Source organism: Bufo gargarizans, chromosome 6, assembly GCF_014858855.1.
Source record: "Bufo gargarizans isolate SCDJY-AF-19 chromosome 6, ASM1485885v1, whole genome shotgun sequence".
Taxonomy (NCBI): domain Eukaryota; kingdom Metazoa; phylum Chordata; class Amphibia; order Anura; family Bufonidae; genus Bufo; species Bufo gargarizans.
The window spans coordinates 17,539,881-17,566,424 of record NC_058085.1 but is presented as its reverse complement, the minus strand read 5'-3'; the positions used below and the strand labels follow the sequence as shown (position 1 = coordinate 17,566,424).

At 45.7% G+C, this 26,544-nt stretch overlaps 1 protein-coding gene and 1 long non-coding RNA gene across 2 annotated transcripts in view; one reads left to right on the top strand and one right to left on the bottom strand.

Moving 5' to 3' along the window:
* Positions 1-26,544, bottom strand: part of LOC122940401 (zinc finger protein 585A-like) — a 245,560-nt gene that overhangs the window by 104,757 nt on the left and 114,259 nt on the right. The window lies entirely within an intron of this gene.
* Positions 1-26,544, top strand: part of LOC122940466 — a 37,994-nt gene that overhangs the window by 3,819 nt on the left and 7,631 nt on the right. The gene's annotated exons all lie outside the window — the stretch shown is intronic.

Genomic DNA, 26,544 nt, shown 5'->3' with positions numbered 1-26,544 from the left:
GGTATCGCCGTACTCAGGAGAAGTTGGGGAATGTGTTTTGGGGTGTCATTTTACATATACCCATGCTGGGTGAGAGAAATATCTTGGCAAAGGACAACTTTTCGCATTTTTTTTATACAAAGTTGACATTTGACCAAGATATTTATCTCACCCAGCATGGGTGTATGTAAAATGACACCCCAAAACACATTCCCCAACTTCTCCTGAGTACGGCGATACCACATGTGTGACACTTTTTTGCAGCCTAGATGCGCAAAGGTGCCCAAATTCCTTTTAGGAGGGCATTTTTTGACATTTGGATCCCAGACTTCTTCTCACGCTTTAGGGCCCCTAAAAAGCCAGGGCAGTATAAATACCCCACATGTGACCCCACTTTGGAAAGAAGACACCCCAAGGTATTCAATGAGGGGCCTGGCGAGTTCATAGAATTTTTTTTTTTGGGCATAAGTTAGCGGAAATTGATTTTTTTTTTTTTTTTTTTTTTTCTAATAAAGTCTCACTTTCCGCTAACTTGGGACAAAAATTTCAATCTTTCATGGACTCAATATGCCCCTCAGCGAATACCTTGGGGTGTCTTCTTTCCAAAATGGGGTCAGTTGTGGGGTGTTTGTACTGCCCTGGCATTTGAGGGTCTCCGCAGTCATTACATGTATGGCCAGCATTAGGAGTTTCTGCTATTCTCCTTATATTGAGCATACAGGTAATGAGATTTTTTTTTCCGTTTAGCCTCTGGGCTGAAAGAAAAAAATGAACGGCACAGATTTCTTCATTCGCATCGATCAATGTGGATGAAAAAATCTCTGCCCCCCCAAAAAAAGGAGGGGAAAGGCGTCTGCCAGGACATAGGAGCTCCGCCCAACATCCATACCCACTTAGCTCGTATGCCCTGGCAAACCAGATTTCTCCATTCACATCAATCGATGTGGATGAATAAATCATTGCCGGGATTTTTTATTTATTTTTTTATATGCAAAGTGTTTGCCAAAGCATAGGAACGCCGCCTCCTCCTCAGCTCATATGCCTCGGCAAACGTATCTTTTACTGCAGAGGAAAAATCTCGTCTTGCAGCGCCGCATACACCGACTTGTGTGTAATCTGACAGCAGCGCAATGCTTCTGTCAGAATGCACATCAGTGCTGCAGCTAGTCGATCGGTTGGTCCACCTGGAAGGTAAAAAAAAAATATAAAAAATCAGGCCCGCAACGCAAAAATTTTATTAACTTTGTAAGAGAACATATAAACTTTAACTTTTTGAACTAAACATTAACCTTTTTGCTTACTGGTGTGTTTTTTTATTTTTATTTTTTTACCTTTATAGAACAAACCTCTCCTTCCCCATGGGTCAATGTGCAAAGCGCAAATCGCCCAAAGATGTGGCAAAGTGCGTTATTCACTTTGTCCCAGGTGAAAGGAGACGTTTGCTGCAGCTGTATGTGAATGGGCCCTAATAGCCCTGTTTGCCTGTCCTGGTGAGATGATCCCTATGCTAGGTGTACCTGTGTGTGGTACTTCCGGAAACACTCCCCTAAGCATAGGGCAGGGTGGTCAGGACAGAAATAGCGGGTGTCACGCCTTATTCCACTCCTGCTACAGACACGACATCTTTTTCGGGGTGACGGTTGGGTTGAGGTACCGGCAACGACATTGGGGAAATGTCGCTCATGTAGACGGCTAACTACACTGGTGGATGGGGCCACGGAACCTCCTGGGTACAGGAGGCTCTCGATGATCTCTTCCTGAAATTTGAGGAAGGATCGTGTTCTCCCAGCCTTACTGTAGAGAACAAAACTATTATACAGAGCCAATCTGGTCATTGAAGTCCACCCCTCCCATGTGAAGGTTATAGTCGTGGACTGAGAGGGGCTTTTCAATGACACGGGTTGCTCGCTCAATTTGTATTGTCGTGTCTGCGTGAATGGAGGAGAGCATGTAAACGTCACGCTTGTCTCTCCATTTCACCGCGAGCAGTTCTTCGTTACACAAGGCAGCCCTCTCCCCCCTTGCAAGACGGGTGCTAACGAGCCGTTGGGGGAAGCCCGCACGACTAGTTCGCGCGGTGCCACAGGCGCCAATCTGTTCTAGAAACAAATGCCTAAAGAGGGCCACACTTGTGTAGAAATTGTCCACATAAAGATGGTACCCCTTGCCGAATAAGGGTGACACCAAGTCCCAGACTGTCTTCCCACTGCTCCCCAAGTAGTCAGGGCAACTGACCGGCTCCAGGGTCTGATCTTTTCCCTCATAGACACGAAATTTGTGGGTATAGCTTGTGGCCCTTTCACAGAGCTTATACAATTTGACCTCATACCGGGCGCGCTTGCTTGGGATATATTGTTTGAAGCCAAGGCGCCCGGTAAAATGTATTAGGGACTCGTCTACGCAGATGTTTTGCTCTGGGGTATACAAATCTGCAAATTTCTGGTTGAAATGGTCTATGAGGGGCCGAATTTTGTGGAGCCGGTCAAAAGCTGGGTGGCCTCTGGGACGGGAGGTGGTGTTGTCGCTAAAGTGCAGGAAACGCAGGATGGTCTGCTGCTATGTCCGTGTCCTGGACATAGCAGCAGAGAACATGGGCATGTGATGAATTGGGTTCGTGGACCAATATGACCGCAATTCATGCTTTTTAGTTAGACCCATGTTGAGGAGAAGGCCCAAAAAAATTGTAATTTCGGAAACTTGGACTGGTTTCCACCGGAAAGGCTGGGCATAAAAGCTTCCCGGGTTGGCGGTTATAAATTGTGTGGCATACCGATTTGTTTCTGCCACAACTAAGTCTAAGAGCTCCGCAGTCAAGAACAGCTCAAAAAATCCCAGGGCCGAACCGATCTGAGCTGTCTCAACCCAAACTCCAGAATGGGCGGTGAAAGGGGGAACTACAGGTGCGGCTGAAGTTGGGGACTGCCAATCAGGGTTTGCCAGCACCTCAGGGATTCTAGGGGCTCTACGGGCACGTCTTTGCGGTGGCTGCGACAGGGTAACTACTGCACGTGCCACCGTACCAGCTTCAACTGCCCTTCTGGTGCTCGCCACTTCACCATGTTCTACGGCAGTGCTGGTACTAGGTCCAGGGAGGGCTGCGCTGCTGGTGTATGCCTCACCACGTAATCCGACAGCGCCAGCCCCACTCTGCTGCTCTTGAAGCGGATCCTGCGCAACCTGCGGTCTAGCGACACGGGGCCGGGTACTCCTGGTGCTATCAGGGACCTCAGCCTCCTCGTCCGAACTTTGGGTCAGAGAGCCACTGCTTTCTACAGGTTCATATTCTGACCCGCTAGATTCATCAGATGAGGGTTCCCATTCCTCATCTGACTGGGTCAGAAGCCTGTAGGCCTCTTCAGAAGAATACCCCCTGTTTGACATTTGGGCAACTAAATTTAGGGGTATTCCCTGAGACTACCCAAGAAAAAAAGCAAGCCTGTCTTACAAATGGGAGGCTAGCGAAGTACCGGAGGCCGCTGCGGTTGATAAAAAATATCAAAACGGATTTTTTTTTATCACCGCAGCGCGTGTAAAGTGAATGTGCAGTGATCAAAAAAAATAAAAAAAATTGTCACTGCGGTGGGGCGGGCGTGGGTGAACGCACGTGTGGGCGACCGATCAGGCCTGATCGGGCAAACACTGCGTTTTGGGTGGAGGGCGAACTAAAGTGACACTATTACAATTATAGATCTGACCGTCATCAGTTTTTATCACTTCCAGATACTATAAAAGTACAAATGCTGATTAGCGATACGCTAATCAGCGAATAAGGGACTGCGGTGCGGTGGGCTGGGCGCTAACTGATCCCTAAACTACCTAACCAAGGGGCCTAAACTATCCCTAAAACCTAACAGTCAATACCAGTGAAAAAAAAAAGTGTCAGTTTGCACTGATCATTTTTTTCCTTTCACTAGTGATTGACAGGGGCGATCAAAGGGTTAATTGGGGTGCAGGGGGTGATCTGGGGCTAGTGTGTGGTGTTTGGTGTACTCACTGTGAAGCCTGCTCCTCTGCTGGATCCAACCGACGAAAAGGACCAGCAGAGGAGCAGGGCAGCCATATAACAGATCATATTTACTAATATGATCTGCTATATGGCTTCTGATTGGATTTTTAAAAAATCAGCAACCTGCCAGCCGCGATCATTGGCTGGCAGGTTGCTGACGAAATACTCCTTTAACTTTTGCCGGCCCGCGATGCGCATGCGCGGGCCGGCTGTGACCGAAATTTCGCGTCTCGCGAGATGACGCACGGATGCGTCCAGGAGGAATGAATCAACCACCTTCCGGACGCATCCGTGCGTTAGGCGGTCGGGAGGTGGTTAAAGCACTCCATTCACTGGTGCGCTAAAACTCAGTTCTCCCTACACCGCTGAGCCCTACATGCCTGCGGTGCTGCGGGTCGCATTCATAAGGCTGGGTTCAGACCTGAGCGCTTTACAGCGCGTTCCTACGCGCTGTAAAACGCTCAACAGGCAAGAACCAATGATTCCCTATGGAAATGGTTCTCACCTGGGCGTTTTACAGCGCGTATGATCGCGCTGTAAAACGCCCGACGCCCCAAGAAGTACATGTGCTTCTTTGGGGCGTCTTTTCGCGCGTCACCGTACATAGACTTAGCGGGAACGCGCGACAATAAGTGTCCATCCACAGATCCCCCCCATAAGTGTCCATCCACAGATCCCCCCCCCATAAGTGTCCATCCACAGATCCCCCCCCCATAAGTGTCCATCCACAGATCATCCCCCCCCATAAGTGTCCATCCACAGATCCCCCCCCCCCATAAGTGTCCATCCACATATCCCCCCCCCCATAAGTGTCCATCCACATATCCCCCCCCCCATAAGTGTCCATCCACAGATCCCCCCCCCATAAGTGTCCATCCACAGATCCCCCCCCCATAAGTGTCCATCCACAGATCCCCCCCCCATAAGTGTCCATCCACAGATCCCCCCCCCATAAGTGTCCATCCACAGATCCCCCCCCCCCATAAGTGTCCATCCACAGATCCCCCCCCATAAGTGTCCATCCACAGATCCCCCCCCCATAAGTGTCCATCCACAGATCCCCCCCCATAAGTGTCCCTCCAAAGATCCCCCCCATAAGTGTCCATCCACAGATCCCCCCCATAAGTGTCCATCCACAGATCCCCCCCATAAGTGTCCATCCACAGATCCCCCCCCCATAAGTGTCCATCCACAGATCCCCCCCCCATAAGTGTCCATCCACAGATCCCCCCCCCATAAGTGTCCATCCACAGATCCCCCCCATAAGTGTCCATCTACAGATCCCCCCCCATAAGTGTCCATCTACAGATCCCCCCCCCATAAGTGTCCATCCACAGATCCCCCCCCATAAGTGTCCATCCACAGATCCCCCCCCCCATAAGTGTCCATCCACAGATCCTCCATAACGGTGCCATCCACAGATCCTCCATAACGGTGCCATCCACAATTTGTTTTAATATGGCCTTTGAACATAATTTTTCAAGTAAAATCATATAAACCCCTTTTTTTTTTTCCATTTTGGTGTTTTTCCCCGATTAATCAATGAAATTATTGACAACTAATCGATTATTCAAATAATCGTTAACTGCAGCCCTAGCTGCAGTAAATTATTATTTTAGTAATCGAGTATTCTATCGATTATTTTTCACGATTAATCGAGTAATCTAATAATAAAAATTTTATTGACAGTTTTCCTTTATAAAAACTCATAAGACCCCCTGCCATTAGTCCCCAACACAGTCGTTCCCCACTGTGCGATTGGCCCAAGTGCATCCGCTCCACTATCCTCCAGTGCCATCCGCTCCACTATCCTCCAGTGCCATCCGCTCCACTATCCTCCAGTGCCATCAGCTTTCCCCAGTGCCATCGGCCCTCCCCCACCCCGGGGCCATCGGCCCTCCCCCACCCCGGGGCCATCGGCCCTCCCCCACCCCGGGGCCATCGGCTCTCCCCCACCCCGGGGCCATCGGCTCTCCCCCACCCCGGGGCCATCGGCTCTCCCCCACCCCGGGGCCATGGGCTCTCCCCCACCCCGGGGCCATCGGCTCTCCCCCACCCCGGGGCCATCGGCTCTCCCCACCCCGGGGCCATCGGCTCTCCCCACCCCAGGGCCATCAGCTCTCCCCTTGTGCTATAGTCTCTGCTGCCCTGCTCCTCCTGACACTCGGATTGCACAGCGTCATTGGTTGCTATGACGCTGTGCACTCCGGGCGCCTGGCCTTAGTCGTGCCGCCACCCCCTTGGTTTCACCAACTTACATTTCCGTCAGGGGCGCCGCCGACACTCCATCGTTCTGTGCTGCTCTGTGCCTGACCTCACACAGCGCTTCAGGTCACGGCGTGCGTACGTCAGGAGGTCAGTGCAGCGCAGGACCTTGGACATGCTTTGAAGTGTCCGGAGGCCCCCTGCTGGAAAGGTGAGTATTCCAAGCGCAGCGGGTGACCATGGAGCAGGAGTAATAGCAAGCACTTCAATCCCGCTCCGTATTCACATGACACATACGAATCTTTGCAAAAAATTTGCATCAAGGTTTTTTTTGTGTCGAATTACTAGATTTAAATCGAGTAATCGTTTCAGCCCTAGTGGGGGACAGAGAAGGGAGTTAAAAGTTGTTTAGGGCTGTGGGACAGGGAAGATATGAGATGAGAAGTCGCCGGTTTTGCTTCAGCGAGTGAGGATTTGTAAATGAGGAGGGATTGTTTGTATGCAGTGAATTGATCTTTAGAATGGGATTTCTTCCATCGCCGCTGAGCAGCCCTGGAAGCTTGTCTGAGTTTTTTGGTCAGGTTGGTGTGCCAGGGTTGTCTGTGGATTTTTCGGGCAACAGTGTCCAGAGCTGTACTTATTGTGGTGTTATACAGGATGGTCTCAGTGTCTGGGTCTTGGAGGTAGCAGATGGTAGAGAGTGAGATGTTTAAGGGTTCTGCGGGGGGGGGGGGGGGGGTGTTAGTGTGTGGACCGAGGGAGCAGCAGAAGAGACGAGTGAAGAGAAGGTGAGAGGCCAAAGGAGGAAGAGAATGCTAGGAGTTTAGAGGTGGCTGAGTTACAGGTGTCAATAGGGATGTTGAAAAATGCAGGGTCTTCCCTGAAAGAGATGATGTCTGGATGGGAGCATATGTTGTTCTAGAACCTGAATATATTTTTCTGCATTGATGGTGCCTTTCCAGACATGCAAGCTGCCCATGCCACACGCACTCATGCAACCCCATACCATCAGAGATGCAGGCTTCTGAACTGAGCGTTGATAACAACTTGGGTTGTCCTTGTCCTCTTTGGTCCGGATGACATGGCGTCCCAGATTTCCAAAAAGAACTTTGAATCGTGACTCGTCTGACCACAGAACAGTCTTCCATTTTGCCACACTCCATTTTAAATGATCCCTGGCCCAGTGAAAACGCCTGAGCTTGTGGATCTTGCTTAGAAATGGCTTCTTCTTTGCACTGTAGAGTTTCAGATGGCAACGGCGGATGGCACGGTGGATTGTGTTCACTGACAATGGTTTCTGGAAGTATTCCTGAGCCCATTCTGTGATTTCCTTTACAGTAGCATTCCTGTTTGTGGTGCAGTGTCGTTTAAGGGCCCGGAGATCACGGGCATCCAGTATGGTTTTATGGCCTTGACCCTTACGCACAGAGATTGTTCCAGATTCTCAGAATCTTCGGAAGATGTTATGCACAGTTGATGATGATAGATGCAAAGTCTTTGCAATTTTTCGCTGGGTAAAACCTTTCTGATATTGCTCCACTATCTTTCTGCGCAACATTGTGGGAATTGGAGATCCTCTACCCATCTTGGCTTCTGAGAGACACTGCCACTCTGAGAAGCTCTTTTTATACCCAATTATGTTGCCAATTGACCTAATTAGTATTAATTGGTCTTCCAGCTCTTCGTTATGCTCAAATTTACTTTTTCCAGCCTCTTATTGCTACTTGTCCCAACTTTTTGGGGATTTGTTGACACTGTGAAAATTTGAGTCAACGTATTTTTCCTTTAAAATGATACATTTACTCGGATTAAACGTTTGATCTGTCATCTACGTTCTATTACAAATAGAATATTGACATTTGCCATCTCCACATCATTGCATTCAGTTTTTATTCACAATTTGTTTAGTGTCCCAACTTTTTTGGAATCCGGTTTGTATAGATATATATATATATATATATATATATATATTTTGCAGTTGCCTGCCCGTGTGTGAGAGGCTGCAGACTCACAGACTGTACTGTGTGCACACCATTCATACAGGGTGTCACAGACAGTACCCTGCAGATAAAAAAAAAAAAGTCAATGTATTATTTCTCTGTGATATAATCGCAGTTGCAAGCCAGTGAGTGTCTGGCCCACAGACTGTACTGTGGCCACTGGCTAGGCCACCACTCATACCGTTACAGGGTGTCACTTACAGATCACAATACCTTGCAGATAAAAAAAAATTATATTTATTATTTCTCTGTGATATAATCGCAGTTGCAAGCCAGTGAGTCTGTGGCCACTGGCTAGGCCACCACTAATACCGTTACAGGGTGTCACTTACAGATCACAATACCTTGCAGATAAAAAAATAATATATTTATTATTTCTCTGTGATATAATCGCAGTTGCAAGCCAGTGAGTGTCTGGCCCACAGACTGTACTGTGGCCACTGGCTAGGCCACCACTCATACCGTTACAGGGTGTCACTTACAGATCACAATACCTTGCAGATAAAAAAATTATATTTATTATTTCTCTTTGATATAATCGCAGTTGCAAGCCAGTGAGTGATTGTCTGGCCCACAGAATGTACTGTGTGCACACCATTCATACAGGGTGTCTCAATACCTTGCAGATTAAAAAAAATCAAATTATTTTTTCTCTGTGATATAATCGCAGTTGCAAGCCAGTGTGTGTCAGGCCCACACAGACTGTATTGTGCCCACTGCCCACCACTTATATAGGGTGACACAGTATCTTGCATGCATAGTACCTACCAATTATAAAAAAAAAAAAAGACAGGCAGAGAGAGGCAGGCCGCCCCGCAGGGGCCGTCGTGGTCGTGGTACTGTGATTTCCACTGGCCCAGGAATAATGCCCAGTGTTCAGAGGCCACATACCCTGAACCCGAAAAATTCTGAGAACATAGTTGACTGGCTTACACAGGACACCCAATCTTCAACAGCTTCCGCTAAGAACCTTGACGCACCATCCTCCTCCAGCTCAGCTTTGGTCACCTGCTCTCAAGTTACCACTCTCCCGCCCGCCGCCACCACTACCACCACAGCCGCTTCACTTGATCCGTCAGAGGAGTTATTTACACATCAGTTGGATGAAATTAGTGATGCGCAACCATTATTGCCAGAGGATGTAGATAACAGGGATATGTCTCAGTCAGGCAGCATTACACATATGGACGTACAGTGTGATGATGATGATGTTGTACCCACTGCTGCTTCCTTTGCTGAGGTGTCAGATACAAGTGAAGTGGTTGATGATGACTATGTGTCCGTGAATGCCACGTGGGTGCCTGCTCGAAGAGAAGAAGAAGAGGGGGAAAGTTCAGAAGGGGAGACAGAGAGAAGGAGGAGAAGAGTTGGAAGCAGGGGGAGGTGGTCGCAAGGAGCTAGTGGCACAGTCAGACAGCATGTATCGGCACCCAGGGTCAGCCAGACAGCACGCCAATCAACGCATGCTGTTGCCACCACCAGAATGCCGTCATTGCAAAGCTCAGCAGTGTGGCATTTTTTGTGTGTGTCTGCCTCTGATAACAGCAATGCCATTTGCAACCTGTGCCAAAAGAAACTGAGTCGTGGGAAGTCCAACACCCACCTCGGTACAACTGCTTTGCGAAGGCACATGATCTCACATCACAAACGCCAATGGGATCAACACATGAGTACAAGCAGCACACAAACTCAAAGCCACCATCCTCCTCCAGGTCCAGCATCTTCACCCACGTCAACCACTGCTGTCCTCCTTGCCCCCTCTCACCCACCCGCACTCCGCCTCTCACCTTCAGCAATTCCATCTCATCTGCCCACAGTCAGGTGTCTGTCAAGGAAATGTTTGAGCGTAAGAAGCCAATGTCACAGAGTCACCCTCTTGCCCAGCGTCTGACAGTTGGCTTGACGGAACTCTTAGCCCGCCAGCTTTTACCATACCAGCTGGTGGAGTCTGAGGCCTTCAAAAAATGTATCGCTATTGGGACACCACAGTGGAAGGTACCCGGACGAATTTGTTTAAAAAAAAAAAAAAGGCAATTCCAAAACTCTACTCAGTTATTGAAAATGAAGTCATGGCATCTCTGGCATACAGTGTTGGGGCAAGGGTCCATCTGACCACTGATACCTGGTCTGCAAAGCACGGTCAGGGCAGGTATATCACGTACACTGCGCATTGGGTCAACCTGCTGACGGCTGTCAAGCATGGAATGCGTGGCTCTGCAGCGGAGTTGGTGACACCGCCACGACTTGCAGGCAGGCCTACTGCCACCTCCTTTACTCCTCCTACTCCATCCTCTTCGATAACCTCCTCGGCTGAGTCCTCTTCTGCTGTGGCGTCTGACTGCACATCAACTGAATCCCCCCAGCTCCCCAGGGGCTATTCCACATCCCAGATACGATAGTGTCACGCTGTCTTGGGGTAGACTTGCCTGAAAGCAGAGAGCCACACCGGACCAGCACTCCTGTCCGCCCTGAACGCACAGGTGGATCAGTGGCTGACCCCGCACCAACTGGAGATCGGCAAAGTGGTGTGTGACAATGGAAGCAATTTGTTAACGGCATTAAATTTGGGCAAGTTGTCACATGTGCCGTGCATGGCACATGTGTTGAATCTCATCGTACAATGCTTTGTGTCTAAGTACCCAGGCTTACAGGACGTCCTCAAGCAGGCCAGGAAGGTGTGTGGCCATTTCAGACGTTCCTACACGGCCATGGTGCACTTTTCAGACATTCAGCACCGAAATAACATGCCAGTGAGGGGCTTGATTTGCGACAGCCCGACACTTTGGAATTCAACACTCCTAATGTTCGACCACCTGCTCCAACAAGAAAAAGCTGTCAACGAGTATTTGTATGACCGGGGTGCTAGGACAGCCTCTGCAGAGCTGGGAATTTTTTTGCCACGTTGCTGGACGCTCATGCACAATGTCTGTAGGCTCATGCGTCCTTTTGAGGAGGTGACAAACCTAGTCAGTCGCACCGAAGGCACCATCAGCGACATCATCCCATTTGTTTTCTTCCTGGAGCGTGCCCTGCGAAGAGTGCTGGATCAGGCTGTAGATGAGCGTGAAGAGGAAGAGTTGTGGTCACCATCACCACTAGAAACAGCCTTGTCATCATCGCTTGCCAGACCTGCGGCAATGCTGGAAGAGGAGTATGAGGAAGAGGAGGAAGAGGAGGAATGTGGCTTTGAGGAGGAGGAAGACCAACCACAGCAGGCATCCCAGGGTGCTTGTTGTTGTCACCTATCTGGGACCCGTGGTGTTGTATGTGGCTGGGGGGGAGAACAGACCGTCAATGACATCAGAGAGGACGAGGAACGGGAAATGAGTAGCTCGGCATCCAACCTTGTGCAAATGGGGTCTTTTATGCTGTCATGTCTGTTGAGGGACCCTCGTATAAAAAGGATGAAGGAGAACAACCTGTACTAGGTGGCCACACTACTAGACCCCCGGTATAAGCAGAAAGTGGCGGAAATGTTACCAAATTACCAAAAGTCAGAAAGGATGCAGCAGTTCAAAACCAAACTAAAAAATATGCTTTACACAGCTTATAAGGGGGATGTCACAGCACAACGGGAATCTAACTGGGGAAGAGGTGAAAGTAATCCTCCTCCGACCACGGCGGCAAGGACAGGACGCTTTACAGATGTGTTGTTGAAGGAGGACATGCAGAGCTTTTTCAGTCCTACACATCGCCACAGCCCCTCGGGATCTAGCCGCAGCAGAGGTGACTCTTGGTCTTCCTTACCTGGGACGGTCCGCATGTGAGCCAGTTTCTTTGTAGCGCTTGATGGTTTTTGTGACTGCACTTGGGGACACTTTCAAAGTTTTCCCAATTTTTCGGACTGACTGACTGACCTTCATTTCTTAAAGTAATGATGGCCATTTACTTAGCTGCTTTTTTCTTGCCATAATACAAATTCTCACAGTCTATTCAGTAGGTGTATCAGCTGTGTATCCACCTGACTTCTCCACAAGGCAACTGATGGTCCCAACCCCATTTATAAGGCAAGAAATCCCACTTATTAAACCTGACAGGGCACACCTGTGAAGTGAAAACCATTTCAGGTGACTACCTCTTGAAGCTCATCAAGAGAATGCCAAGAGTGTGCAAAGCAGTAATCCAAAGCAAAAGGTGGCTACTTTGAAGAACCTAGAATATGACATATTTTCAGTTGTTTCACACTTTTTTGTTATGTATATAATTCCACATGTGTTGATTCATAGTTTTGATGCCTTCAGTGTGAATCTACAATTTTCATAGTCATGAAAATAAAGAAAACTCTTTGAATGAGAAGGTGTGTCCAAACTTTTGGTCTGTACTGTATATGTGTGTGTGTGTGTGTGTATATATATATATATATATATATATATATATATATATCCAGTTATTTAATGCTTTGCTAGATTATGAGTCTTGATTCTTCTGCAGGTAGAATGAAGTCTCACAATATCCTAAGACTACATCTCAATATGGAGATGATCAATTGATTAATGTATTTATTCGCCAATCTAGATGGTACAATTTCACCCACACTATCAAATTAGTCTTAATAAAATGTAATATAATTTTCTGTGTCTCTTACCAAGTCCTAGTAGAAATCTCATTTCTGCTCCTAGGAAAGCTGAGTGGTCCATCATAGCGCATCTCACCATGGCTTTCATCTTGATAGACCCCTCTAGAGAGCTCAACTTGTTTTCTCTCTCTCTCTCCTCTTTTTTTTGTGTGTGTCCTCTGTGTATGGTTTAGGATCACAAATTTATCAGTTAGACACACCTTCCTAGTTTGGAACTTTCCAATCATAGTCGGATGGGCGTGACAATTGATAAAAAATGTGACATCATAACCTTACCCAGAATGCACTTTTGCTACTGTTGTAATGTCGCCTACTCATACCTAGGTGGCACTGCTGCTTACCTTATGTAAGTCTGAAAAAAAAAAACGTATTCTATATATTTGACCTTTTAGAAGTTTTAATTCAAAGCTATAGGGATTAATTTTGACACTTGTAGCAATCAGAGACAGACCTCTAGGCGTCTCTCTGAATGTTTCTTACACTGTTGATTTATGGATCATAACAATATGAATTGCCTTGTTTTCTCACAGAGATATCAGTACCTCCTGTCACACCAAAGATGTGATTCATTGTTATAAAACACACATCTTTACAGACTCTCTTTTTGAGATGAATATTCTCCTAATGAGAATATATATATAATATACTAAATACATGTTGTCTTCGTAACATATAACAATATAATATAAAAATATATATATGTCCTTCTGATTGTCTTATGCTAAGGACTAACTAAGGCTCATTAAATGAATACATACATATTATATATTTTGCTTCATTGATAAATACCTAATTGTATAGGTTATTATCACCAGCTGCAGAGAGGTTATCTTTTTCTCCCGTCATAAATTTATAAGTAGACAAGGAGGCCTCTTCTCAGACTGGTACATTAATGAGAAGAATAACACTGAAGAGTAGAAACCTTTTTACACAGAAACCTTTGTGCGACCTTACTTTGGCCTACTCAAGACATAAAAAATTGTAAATATAGTCGAGCATGGCTCTTAAAGGCAATGAACATCCATCTTGAATAGAATTAATTGGATATCAATGCATTTACCTATGAAAAGGCACAACAATATTTAGAAACACACGTTCAAAAGATGATGCAGCACTCCAGACATAAAGTGAAAAAATGATGGTTCCTTTATTCCCCTCTGCAACGTTTCAACCGATCAATGCGGTCTTTATCAAGCATAAAACATGGTGTCACACATCGGTATATATACTCAGAATGCATAGCAGCAAATCAAGTGATAATCAATCAATGAATAATCATAAGAACAAGTGTAAAAATACATACAATATCCTCATATAGTGAACAATGTACCAATAATATAGTTTACATGATGTGTTCCAATGTGCAGATCAATAATGTCCATGATTAGTACACACATATACCATAAACTGTGTAAATTGTATTCATTAAAACAGTGTTACATCACCTGTGTATAAGTGCTAACAATAGCTATAATTAATAAAGATAAAAACTCACACAGCGGGGACAGAGTAGCGGTGCCAAAATCCGCGTCCTCAAAGTCAGACTGCGCATGTCCAGAAACCTAGCAACCGCAGCTCAAACAGACGAAGCCAGGAGACGCCACCAGGGTCATGTGATTGATCACCTGATCATACACCTGACCCATGCAGCCATCACGAGACCAGTCCGAGAGCAGCGCTGAGAATCGCCAAGCCGGCGGGAAGGGGCAAGCGCACAAAGGCCAACAACAGCAGCGATACTGGCATCGTTGCCCCAGCAACAGCCAGCCGCACTCCGCAGGCGAAGCGAGTCCCAGCCAGAAAAAAAGACAGCACAGTCAAGACAACCGGGAGAGGAGGAAACAGAAGGCACAAAAATAAGAAAGAAAAGGTCAAAATCAATAAAATAGATGTCAAAATAGAGTAACATAATTAAATAGATAGTCGTGTATTCAGGTTATAGTCTGGAGCGATCGTGGTACTTATAGTATTTCGGCTCCCAGGGAGAGAACCCTTCAAAATAAGTGCCATACATATTGAGAGAAAATAGAGAGCAGCCAGTGGTTATATCATTTCCATGATTATCACCACGGGCCTACAACGGGATGGAGGTTAAGGACACGTCCATGCCCAAACACCTCCAGACCCAATATCTCCCCTAAACTCCACAACCAGGTAAATTAGGACCACCACTCATTATACAAAAACCCTATACAAAGCGGCCAGAGTAATCAATAATAATAATTATAGAACCAAACAAAGAAAGCCTCATGCCATAATGTAGGGCAGGGAAAAGACAACCATATAAACCTTAAGTGTTGTTATACAAACAACAAATAAATGCCCAATGTATTCAAAAATATATATACTTTATTTCATAACAATAAACAAATCATGGTTATTAAAATATTGGAGATAACAAAGAAAGATATGAAGAGTCAGCAAAAAAACGGATGCCGCAATCCACTGGCCAGTGTCTCTGCTACCTGCCAATAGATGGAACACATGTCAGGTATGTATATATTATGCAGTAGGGTGATTCACAGAAAAGTGGCACACAATAATGACTACTCAAATATTATAACTGTGATCATCACTCTAATGCATAGCCGCTAGATGAGTCTCAAACACTAGGTCCTAATAATGCACAAATAAAAAGATGAAAAAGTTATATATATATATATATATATATATATGTGGAATTCTCACATAAGTGAAACGGTTTGGTGCGTGGGGGTCTCACTTATGTGAGAATTCCACATATATATAACTTTTTCATCTTTTTATTTGTGCATTATTAGGACCTAGTGTTTGAGACTCATCTAGCGGCTATGCATTAGAGTGATGATCACAGTTATAATATTTGAGTAGTCATTATTGTGTGCCACTTTTCTGTGAATCACCCTACTGCATAATCTATACATACCTGACATGTGTTCCATCTATTGGCGGGTAGCAGAGACACTGGCCAGTGGATTGCGGCATCTGGTTTTTTGCTGACTCTTCATATCTTTCTTTGTTATCTCCAATATTTTAATAACCATGATTTGTTTATTGTTATGAAATAAAGTATATATATTTTTGAATACATTGGGCATTCATTTGTTGTTTGTATAACAACACTTTAGGTTTAAATAATAATAATTAGTCTAGTAATACTTGTGCCCCATAAATCCCCATCACCCCAAAAGATGTGAGAGGCGCAGGATTCCACATCCGCCATCTGTCAACACCGCTCCAAAAGCATTGATAGAAAAGATCTAAAAAAAGAAAGAAACAAGAATAACTGTAAATCCAGTTGTCATAATTAGATGTACAATAAATGACACCAATTGAATTCACACAATTAGGACAAGAAAAATAAAAAACCTGAAGGATGATGAGGAACCACATCTATATCACACTCCATTTAAAATCGACATTAAGCCCAACTGGTCTCAGAGTATTAAGGCGATGAATCGTAACTCTCTCTGTTTGTTTGATATCTGTAAAGAATAAATCAAGGCAACTGGACGTACTGTAGATTTCTTGAAAACGTTTCACTCGTTCTTCCAACGAGCTTTCTCAATTCTGAGTGATTGTACAAAAATTCAGGGAATAAATATGTAACTGAATCCACATCTGGTAATTATACCCAGCATTGGGTCAAAGGTGTTGATTCCATTATCCTAATTGGAGTCAGTAGGTGATAAAGACTTCCCAGAAAAAGGTGTCTGGGAAGTCTTTGTGGCCCTTCCTTTGTGGCCCAATGTGAGTTTGTACCAAACCCTTGACTGGAATATCAGCCCAAACCAATTTGTCACGCAAATTGGTGGGGCGCCTATAAGATAACGGGAGGTACAGTGAAAGCTGCAATATTAGGCAGATTTTTTCAGTATAGACCAATGCTTGCAAATAATTTTGGCAACCATCCCACTTTGTTCAGAATATGTGGATATGAACGGAATCCTTACCGCTTTGTTGGATGTAGTGTCAGTTACTATCTGCTGTGGATCCCTAACCTTATTCAAATGTTTATCAATCACCCGAGGGCGATAACCTCTCTGTCTAAACTTGTGCACCATCTGAACATACCGGGTAGGTAGTATCTCCGAATCCTGTACTATCCTTTTGACTCTAATCAGTTGACTCTAAGCAGTATATGGTAATGAATCTATAGTGAACCTAGGATGGCAACTATTGTAGTGCAACAAAGTGTTGCAATCAGTGGGCTTAGTGAAGATTTCTGTGGATAATTTGTCACCAACAATAGTGACAGTAGTATCGAGGAATTGCACATGAGTGTCAGAGTATGTCAAGGTAAAAGCAATGTCGGGATCCAAGTCATTCAAAAAGATGTGAAATGACTCCAAAGAAGTGGAGTCACCATGCCAAATAAGGAAGACGTTGTCTATGTACCGCCACCACCCCAGTACATGACTGAAGTGGTGGGATACATAGACAAGGTCCTCCTCGAGGGCCGCCATGAAGACATTGGCGTAGTTGGGCGCCACATTTGACCCCATGGCAGTTGCTCGTAACTGCAGGAAAAAACCTTCCATAAACAGGAAGTAATTATTCCTCAGAACCAGATCCAATAATTGGATAATGAAATCTTGACACTCCAAAGAGTATTCGCTGCCCAATAGTTGTCTCCGGACAGCAGACACCCCCCTGGTGTGATCAATGGAAGTGTAAAGACTCGTGACGTCAAAAGAGGCCACAAGACAACTGTAGCAAACTCACCTTTTTGCCAGAGTTTGCCATGAGCTTTTGGAGGGGGCTGCGTGCTCGCCTCTTGCCCTGGGATTATGGTCCCTTAAGTTATTGGGTCTTAAGACACTTGGGACTGAGCCCTCTGTCCCTGGATTGCATCATTTGCCTTACTTGCTTGGATGAAGCACATGGTGAGAACAATAGATAGCGGCCATTTTAACTCACAGACACTGTTCTGACTTTTCAACACGGTGCTATCTTGCCTGTATTTGGTGCACAGAGACATCATTCAGTAGTTTGAAACTACCAAACAGGGGACACATTTATTAGTGACTATTTTCTGTATAACTTGTATATTTTCAGTGTAACTGTATCTTCCAAACTATTGAACGGATGTGGGTAAATTTTGGATATGTGGTTCACCCAGATCCCCCGGTTCCGAGGATATATGGTTATGGGGTTATTGCATGTTTTGGGGTACCTGTGATATGTTTTATAAAACTGTATTTCTCTGCCTTTGATAATTATATTCGCCAGTGTGTTCAATAATCATCATCAGCAGAGGGGAGGATTTTGTATGGGTGTGTTTCTATTGTCCCATTGTGTGTTTAAATGGTGATGTCTGTCCTGTTGTCTCCACATGTGTATTGGCGATCGCCCTTTTGTCCTGAGAGATAATTGGATTTCCCTCGGTTGTCTCTGGGACAGAGAGGAGGAAACCATGATGCATTGTGGGGATGTGTTGTATCTGTCCTGTATTTGCAAAACTGTAATAAAAACCAGGCTGGGTGTGCCAGCACGTCAGTTCCTGTTTTACCCTCAAGGTGAAGTGTCGTCTCATCATTGGGGGAGGATTTATGGTATGCTGTCCCAGTTTGACTGCTAGGAGTGTAAACCTATTCGTATGGTTTCCTATTCAACTGTCTACAGCATTCAGGCTTGAAGAGGATTTATCTGCTTCTTCGGTTCGGTGATTGTGGTGTCTGCCAGAGTGCTTGGAGATCTCAGGAAACGCTATCAGCATCCAGCAACGGAGGTACTCAGTCGGGGTGCCAGGTGATCCGTTACAACAACCATCAGGTGTCACGGATGGTGTTGTAGAAAACAAGAAGTAACAAAAAAAGATCCGACTGACTTGATCCCAAACTAAGGAACAAAAGGGTGAGCCCTATTAAAGCCCTAGAGCTCTCCCTGTCTGCTCAGCCCATGCAAAGATCTCAATGATAGAAAGTTGCATGTCCACGTACCTAGACTGAGTGACACCTGCAAACCCTATAATAGTGAGGGGACACAACCACCGGCTCCCTGCACTTAATACGGAGGGAGTCAGGGTCACCTAGAATCAAGCCAACAGGAAAACACAAATACAGAAATAGACTTATCTGAGAAACCAGCAGTAGCAACTTCAAGCAGAGAACACAATCCAGGAAGTAGTATAAAACGCAAAGTGAGGCAGGATGGGAGGAGATATAAAGGGAGGAAATCACTGCTAATAGATGACAGCTGGGAGAGGGAGAAGAGATGTCAAAGCGAAACCAAAACAAAAGCACATCATGCAGGAGGTACTGAAGAACGTCTGTCAGAACTTCTCAGAGATCTGGCGGGGACATCAGGTAACGTGATACCAGAGATTTTGTCAAGAAAATCTCCTGTATCCCTAATATAGGATCTGGCACTGACTACATATTTGCGGAATAAACAATCCAAAAAAATGGAAATGTTTGAAAAAATGGATCCAGTACCAGCAACGATTGGCCGACCTGGAGGATCGACCATCGATTTATGAATTTTTGGTAACGCGTATATAACCGGTGTACGTGGATGTTGTATAATCAGGAAGGAATAAAGCTCATCATCAATAATGTCCCGACTCAAAGCGACATCAAGGATCTTCTTGATAGATCAAGCAATTTCAAATCTTGGATCACCCGCTAATGCCTTGTATACACTCTGATCACTCAACTGCCTCCTAATTTCATGGATATATTTGGAGGTATCCATGACAACAACCGCACCCCCCTTATCAGCGGGTTTAATTGTGAGGCTGTTGTCATGGCAAAGTCATGAAAACGCAAAAACGAAGGGAAAAAATAAACCCCTCCAGTAGTGAAAGGGTTAAATTGGAGACTATATAAATATTTATTAGAATAATTATTACAAAGATAATTGAGAGATTAATGATGGATAAAACATGTATATGTAAGTTGATTTTTTAATATAGAGAGAACTAGATCAGTTATAGGGTTTAAAAGAATGTATGCTGTTTCAAAGCAGAGGACCTCTATGGTTCCATTGGGCTATGTCATTTACAAGCAGCGTTGGACTGACCAAGCTTACAAGGTCATTTGTTTGTTTTTGTTGATCCATCTGATGGGGGTGAGAAGTGAAACAAAATCAACCACTCATCCTACCATAGACTGACTGACTGATTTGGACTGAGTTGAAATCCATGAATGAGCTAATTGAACTGAACTTACTGTGAAACCGAGTTATTTCTGGCAGTCAAGTCAATCTACAGTTCCAACTTCCCTAAGTGCAGGCGGTATCAGCGGAGCCAGGTGTGGTAAGGTGAAACTCGTGGTGGCCTGTGCCACCCATCAAGAACCTTGCTGCTCACACTTCTGTTGTCCAAGGGTGGATTGTCAAGGTAATTGTCTGCCCAAGGTTTCCTGCAGTACCAAACAGCAGGGCTGACGACTTTGTACCACAACCTATCAAACCAATGAGGGAAGGTGGTCCCAGTAGCCTACAATGCTGAAAGGAGGCTCTTAAACCTGCATTTAGAATGGTGACAACACCTGAAATCCCCCAGAAGAAAGAGGCTGAGGTAAACAAAGACTGAGTTTTATATAAGAGGAGGATTCCAATGTCAAAGTGCCAGGTGACTACATTTACAACACCAGGAACTGTGCCTGTGAGAAGACCAGAAGATGAAACAAACTTGCAGAGTTCAATGCACATAATTTTTTCTTGTTTATTTTTGAGAAGCCCTAGTGGTTTCAGAGGGGTTTCCAGTTAGACAATTAGTGGCAGTAACCTTTAATAAACATGGTGGATAGGTTATGTAGATTAGGTAACTTTTTTTTTTTTTTTTTTTTTTTACCTATATGGAATATATATATAATTGTATTGTCATTGTTGTATTGATCTGTGTTGTATCCTGAAATTTATACCTTTCAGTTACTCATTGTATTCCAAATTGAAGGCTGTTCGGCAATGTTTGTACTTGAATAGTTAAACTGTGTAGGATGGAATGAAACCGGTCTGGAAATGTTTGTGGAAGGCTTTGTTCATTTTATCTGATAGACTGATCAAAGAAGACCGGTCTGAAATCTGTACCAGGTATTGTCTCATTTATTAGAGGACCTCTAAATGAACAAGGACTTGGTTGTAAATGTGTGTACGGGAGGGTTAGCGTTGTCTGTATAGTTTTGTCTTGGGATTCTGGTTTATTGCGGATCTGAGAATTGCCGCTCCAAGGCCCAGAATAATACCAGATAAACAAGGTATACACAGTGATCATCATGGATTACAGCAAAACAGGCAAGGAAGAGCATCTCAGAGGTGCTGAGTGGGGGAAGACGGGGAGATGTCCGGGTTCAGCTCTGAACCCAGACAACCCCTATAACTTTCTCTACATGATAAATGTCACTTGCTGAAGTGAGAGGACCCCTTTACAGCTTACCTCTAGTTGTACAGGTGACTATAAGAAGCTTTGTAATAGTAATATATCTTGTGAAAGAAAAGACCTTCTATCTGATTTTATGAAGCTACTTTGCTCTTTACTACTTTTATCATTGTTGTCTACGGAGAGCGGAGGGGGAGAATGAGAATGAAAGACGTACAATCTGCAATTTCTTAGCACTTCTGACTCCACTAGTAAAATGAGGCTCCACCACTGGTTAGAGTGAAGTAATAAATAACTTCCTAGCTGGCAGCAGCCTTCTCCTCCATCCTCCTCCAACCTCCCTCCATAGACATTTGCATGAGATGTTACTAGAGAAGACTGTGAGTGATGGGAAAGAAGAGAAAAGAATAAAGCAGGAAACATAATTCTTAAATACAATATAACTAGAGATAAGCTAATCGAAGCCGACGAAGTGGAGTTCGATCCAAATTTCAAGAATTATTTGATTCGCACCAAATCTGAATTTCCTCATGCTTCGTGGTAATGAATCGTATTTTTTACTAAAATTCCTGCTACACGTGCTGTCAAGATCAGTGTGGGTGGGAAACTCCATACCTAAACACAGGAGGGAAGGGGAACAGTAACTGGGCCTAGAAACTAGGGAAGAAACAGGTCACCTCATAGACAACCCTAATCCTGGCCCTGACTACCTATCAATATAACAGACCTTGAAGGTAGGAATATTCATAAGCAGTATACCTAGGCCCTGATTTCCCTATAATGCCCTGGAATAAGTATATGACCAGAGACTACCCATTCCTCCCCAGATGAACGAATGGAAGTCTCTGTCTCAGGCCCAGATACAACAACAAGGAATATAACAAATACAAACAAACGCGACACTTAACTTATATAGAGATGGAAGAACAGGAAAACCAGAGACGACTTCACACCAGCTCAGCCAAACCGAAATGAAGCTATTTACCGCATAGTCAGAAGGGTGGGGTGAGACTATAAAGGGTAGAAGTGATGACCACTGAGCAACAGCTGAGAAAAGGGAAGTGGTCATTAACCCTATCAACACTGAATAAAGAGAAATCAAGGAGGCAGTTAGATTCCTCCACGCTCAACCAAGTCTCTCTGATCTCCTGACACCAGTCACCTGAGGGCCCGTGACACGTTTAAAGACATGGAGCAAGGAACTCTGGGAAAGCGGGATCACCCATAATGCCATGAATGCAGCCAATCAGCAGCCAGCCCTATGATGTCACAGCCCTATAAATAGCCTCAGTCATCTTGGATTCTGCCATTTCCCAGCGTACTTAGTGCAGGGAGAGACGTCAGCAGCCCAGGTACAGTGCTGGGAAAGACTTAATTGTGTTGAAAAAATGATTAATAGGTGTAGGGAAAGGATAGGGAGGAATCATTCCACAGCATTTGTGTAGAACAAGGTTCAGTAGGGGAGGTTACAGCCTGGGTAATAGGAACAATCCTATTACACCTTGCTGCACAGACTGCGGATCCAAATTGCCATTATACAGCTCTGTAATTCCAGCAAACCGTTCTTGTTATTGGGGTGCAAGTGCTGTTTGATACAGCCATTAACAGGGTTTATTACAAGAAAATATTTCTACAGTACGTCTTATTTGCCATTGTGCGGTGCAGTTATATGTTCTAAAGCCCTTTTTGCCGTGAATTAGTGGCAAAAGAAAAATATATTTGCCGTTTTTTTGGGTGTTTTAATTTCCTTTTTATTTAGTGGTTTCAGCTAACATTATGTCAGACAGAGAAGTGCCAGGCCCTGCACAGGGGAGTGACAAAAACCTAAATGTTTCTGGCGCAGGCACAGGTCGCAGCAGAGTAAGGGGCTCTGGCAGCAGGAGTCACTTCGGTCGCAGCAGAGTAAGGGGCTGTGGCAGCAGGAGTCACTTCCAGAGGCCTGAGCTCCCAGTGTCACCTAGCGGTCGTGTCTTGACCAGCTACCCACGGTTCTTGAATGGTTGACTCTCTCTTCGACTTCATCGCAAGTGACATCAGACACCCCCAGCCAAGAGTTGGTGGGTTCCTCAAATTGAGATTAGGTGGTCACTAGGACCTAAGCGTAACTTTGCAACCTCTCTGACTAATGTTAAAACTCAAACTTTTATTTCACTATATTAAAAGTACCAATAAACTTCTTGGGAACATATGTTAAAAACCTCAGGAGTTGAATAAATCAGGGACATATACCTCTTGTATTGATATACTGTATCTATATGTATATTCGCACTCCGTGCTCATACTAGCTTGACAGATTGTCCACCCTCTGAGTGTCCAAATTTATTCAGTGAACACCCTGGTCAACTCCTGCCTAAAACTTAGGCCTCATGCACACGGACGTTTTTTTTCACGGTCCGCAAAACGGGGTTCCGTTGGTCCGTGATCCGTGACCGTTTTTCCGTCCGTGGGTCTTCCTTGATTTTTGGAGGATCCACGGACATGAAAAAAAAGTCATTTTGGTGTCCGCCTGGCCGTGCGGAGCCAAACGGATCCGTCCTGAATTACAATGGGGACGGATCCGTTTGATGTTGACACAATATGGTGCCATTTCAAACGGATCCGTCCCCATTGACTTTCAATGTAAAGTCTGGAGTTCTGTTATACCATCGGATTGGAGTTTTCTCCAATCCGATGGTATATTTTAACTTGTAGCGTCCCCATCACCATGGGAACGCCTCTATGTTAGAATATACTGTCGGATATGAGCTACATCGTGAAACTCATTTCCGACAGTATATTCTAACACAGAGGCGTTCCCATGGTGATGGAGACGCTTCAGGTTAGAATATACAAAAAAACGGTGTACATGACTGTCCCCTGCTGCCTGGCAGGTGCTGCCAGGCAGCAGGGGGCAGACCCCCCCCCCCCCCTGTTTTTAACTCATTGGTGGCCAGTGGGCCCCCCCTCCCCTGTTGTTAACTCGTTGGTGGCCAGTGTGCGCACCCCCCTCCCTCCCTCCCTCTATTGTTTTAATACATTGGGGCCAGTGTGCGCGCGCCCCCCCAACCCCCCCTCCCTCCCTCTATTGTTTTAATACATTGGGGCCAGTGTGCGCGGGCCCCCCCAACCCCCCCTCTATTGTTTTAATACATTGGGGCCAGTGTGCGCGGGCCCCCCCAACCCCCCCTCCCTCCCTCTATTGTTTTAATACATTGGGGCCAGTGTGCGCACCCCCCCAACCCCAACCCCCCCCCTCCCTCCCTCTATTGTAATCATCATCGGTGGCAGCGGAGTAGAAGATTTTCATACTTACCTGGCTGCTGGCTGCTGCGATCTCTGTGTCCGGCCGGGAGCTCCTCCTACTGGTAAGTGACAGGTCTGTGCGGCGCATTGCTGTCACTTACCAGTAGGAGGAGCTCCCGGCCGGACGCAGACATCGCAGCAGCCAGCAGCCAGGTAAGTATGAAAATCTTCTACTCCGCTGCCACCGATGATGATTACAATAGAGGGAGGGAGGGGGGGAGGGGGGTTGGGGGGGGTGCGCACACTGGCCCCAATGTATTAAAACAATAGAGGGAGGGAGGGGGGGTTGGGTGGGCGCGCGCACACTGGCCCCAATGTATTAAAACAATAGAGGGAGGGAGGGAGGGGGGTGCGCACACTGGCCACCAACGAGTTAACAACAGGGGGGGGGGGGGGGCCGCACAATGATATTCAAACTGGGGAGGGGGGGGGGGGGTCTGCCCCCTGCTGCCTGGCAGCCCTGATCTCTTACAGGGGGATATGATGGGGTTAATTGTACTATCATATCCCCCTGTAAGAGATCGGGTGCTGCCAGGCAGCAGGGGGCAGTCTTGTACAAAGTTTGCAGTGTATTCTAACTAGAAGCGTCCCCATCACCATGGGAACGCTTCTGTGTTAGAATATACTGTCGGAAATGAGTTTTCACGAAGTGAAAACTTAGATCAGAAAAAGCTTTTATGCAGACGGATCTTCGGATCCGTCTGTATGAAAGCAACCTACGGCCACGGATCACGGACACGGATGCCAATCTTGTGTGCATCCGTGTTCTTTCACGGACCCATTGACTTGAATGGGCCCGTGAACAGGTCATATTTTTTTCACGGCCAGGAAACACGGCTCACGGATGCGGCTGCCAAACGGTGCATTTTCCGATTTTTCCACGGACCCATTGAAAGTCAATGGGTCCGTGAAAAAAAACGGAAAACGGCACAACGGCCACGGATGCACACAACGGTCGTGTGCATGAGGCCTTAAGTCCTGTGTCCCTACATGTTTCGCCGAGCCTCTCGGCGTCCTCAGGGGAAACTGTACAGTGATTTATTAAACTCCTGAGGTTTTTAACATATGTTCCCAAGAAGTTTATTGGTACTTTTAATATAGTGAAATAAAAGTTAGAGTTTTAACATTAGTCAGAGAGGTTGCAAAGTTACGCTTAGGTCCTAGTGACCACCTAATCTCAATTTGTTGCATCACAATAGCGTAGCAACCTCCTGAGGGATTCTTTTTTTTTTTTTTTTTCAGGTGGGTTCCTCAGACACAACCCTTAGTTGGCATGGCCCTGGAGCAGGCCCTGTGCCCTCACCTGTCCTCAACCTGCCTGTGTCCTTTTCTGTTCCCCCAGCCAGAGAAGTTATGTATGCTGTGGGCTCAGCTCCACTATACAGCGAGGACGAGCTACTAGAGGACAGTCAGCAGCTACTGCCCAGCCAAGATCTGGAGGAGACATCCACCGCTTCCTCCGCTAGGCAGGCAAGTAGTGATGAGGAGAGTGTCGTGGGAGCTGGTGTTGCGAGCGGTCAGACTCCTGATTCTAAGCGCGATACCTGTCATCTGCATGACTCCCTGTATTATTTCTCTACCACAGCACACTCCCTATGCGTGTTACTGCAAGGCACAGTGTTCTACAACACTATAAAGGCTTTCTGCAGCCTGGAAATAGACGTTTTTTAATGCAATTCTGTGTGAATAAATTTGGATCGAACCAAATATTTTCAAAAAAATTCAGCAAACTGGCCAAATTGAATTTTTTAGAAATTTGCTCATCTCTAAATATAACATAATATATCATACGACTTTATTAATTCAGAAGGAAATTCCAACCTCATTTGCCAGTACCTGATGCATCAGACTAGATCATTCTGGGTGCCACACAAAAAAGACCTGTTTCTTCTGGCCACCTGCTTCAGCCACTATTCTGATTTTACCTTCCACCTGATGCCACACACCAGCTTCCATCTTCTTTTACTGCCATCTTGTGCTGTTACTACCAATGCTGTTGCCTCACACCTCATCCACTCTGTGACAGGGCCACTGTGCTGACACCTCACCACTCTGTGACTGACCACTATGTTGACTCCTTATGCTGTTGCCACTCTCACCACTCTATCGCTAGGCCAATATGTTGACTCCTCAATGCTGTTGCCACCCTCCCCACATTGTGACGGGGCCATTGTGCTGACTCCTCATGTGGTTG